The sequence below is a fragment of the Nematolebias whitei genome, chromosome 16, assembly GCF_014905685.2.
Source record: "Nematolebias whitei isolate Nwh7 chromosome 16, NemWhi1, whole genome shotgun sequence".
NCBI lineage: Eukaryota > Metazoa > Chordata > Actinopteri > Cyprinodontiformes > Rivulidae > Nematolebias > Nematolebias whitei.
This window is the reverse complement of record NC_056513.1, coordinates 35,174,668-35,176,477: the sequence shown is the minus strand read 5'-3', so window position 1 is coordinate 35,176,477 and position 1,810 is coordinate 35,174,668. Positions and strand designations below refer to the sequence as shown.

Below are 1,810 nucleotides of genomic sequence, written 5' to 3'. Positions count from 1 at the left end.
TATGATTGTGCAGCTACCCATCCAGGCTGTCACATTGTAAAGTTTGCAGATGATACAGCGGTGGTGGGATGCATCACAAACAATGATGAGTCCAGCTACAGGCAGGAGGTGGAACACCTGGAGAGCTGGTGCAGAGAGAATAACCTTCTCATCAATGTGAAGAAGACAAAGGAGATGATTGTGGACTTCAGAAGGAACAAAAACATCTACACCCCCCTGAACATAAGAGGATCTGCGGTGGAAGTGGTCTCCAGCTACAAGTACTTGGGTGTACACATGAATGACAACCTCAGCTGGAGCAACAACACCACCAGCCTGATCAAGAAAGCTCATCAGAGACTCTACTTCCTCAGACGGCTGAGGCGAGCTGGTCTGGGAAGCTCAGTCCTCACCTCCTTCTACAGGTGTGCAGTGGAGAGCATCCTGTGCTCCAGCATCAACGTGTGGCATGGAGGCTGCACAGCTGCAGAAAGAAAAGCTTTGCAGAGAGTGGTGAAGGCTGCACAGAAATCTGTCGGAATCAGCCTCCCCACCATCACAGACATCTACACCTCCAGATGCAGGAAGAGGGCCACCTGCATCATGAAGGACCCCACTCACCCACCACACACACTTTTTGCCCCACTCCCCTCAGGAAGGAGGTTGAGGAGCATTAAGTGTAGAACCACTAGACTGAAGAACAGCTTCTACCCTGAGGCTGTTAGACTCATGAATCTCTAACTAGAATAATCACTGTGAAAAACCATATCATGTTGCTGCTGACCTGTTTCATGTTGTTGCTGATCTGTTTCAATGTTGATGTGTTCATGCGTGCACATCTGCTCACAGACTCATGTTCTTGTTTGTGCTGATGTTCAATGTTTTATGATATGAGTGCTTAGTGTATATTTAGTTGATGTTTTTCTTAGTTCATATCTTAGATGTTGTTACTGTTTTTCTTATACATTTTATTGTTGGATTTAACTGGGACCCCGTGTACATAATTTCGCTCCACCACATGTACCACATGAGGTGCGAATGACAATAAAGAAACTCTGACTCTGACTCTAAATGTCTACATGCTACATATGAGAGTGGGCACAGGTCCGGGGAGGTGGAAATGGTAGTACATCCCACCACCTAAGTGCGATCATGTGCCCACTCCAGATCCTATATATGCATGTGTCGTGAGAGTGTTATAAGTGATTGTCTAGGTTGTATATTAAAATTAGGGCCCAGGACCCCACCAGCCACGGAGATGGATGATTCTCCCCATAGCTCAGTAGTGCACCTGAATCCCAAAACCCTGTTTGAGTGGTGGTGTGGTGGAGTGGGCGGAGGAGGACGTCGGGATGGGGAGGTGAACTGAGGTGGCAATGCCCCCCCCAGGGGACCAGCTCCCCCACTGACCCCAATAGGCACCCCCACTCTCCGAGATCCACCAGGGGACAGAGGCTCTAACAGAGATACCTAGGAGGAGGTGGCAGCCGCACCACCAGGGATCATGGCCACGGACCGGCACATAGCCCCCGAGGACCAACCAGAACCAGGGCTAGCAACCCAGACCCATCCCGAAACCGTCCAGACACGCCAACCCGATTCCCAGCCCAACACCCAGCCCCCCAACCAGAGAGGCCACCAAACCCCAACTGGGACAATCAGCCAGGAGTGCCCAAACAGTCAGAGATAGAGCACCGCAGCGACCAAGAGCGCCCCCCCACCCCAAAAAAGCAACACCCATAACAACACCCACAGCGAGAGCGCCCCATGCAAGTGAGGGCACACACCCAGCGAGCCCAGACTCCCCCGGTCCCACAGCACAGAGCCCCCC

General features: G+C 51.6%; 1 protein-coding gene across 1 annotated transcript in view; it reads right to left on the bottom strand.

The window, feature by feature from the left end:
- The window catches only part of cfap52 (cilia and flagella associated protein 52), a 56,973-nt gene that overhangs the window by 14,604 nt on the left and 40,559 nt on the right, over nucleotides 1-1,810 (bottom strand). The window lies entirely within an intron of this gene.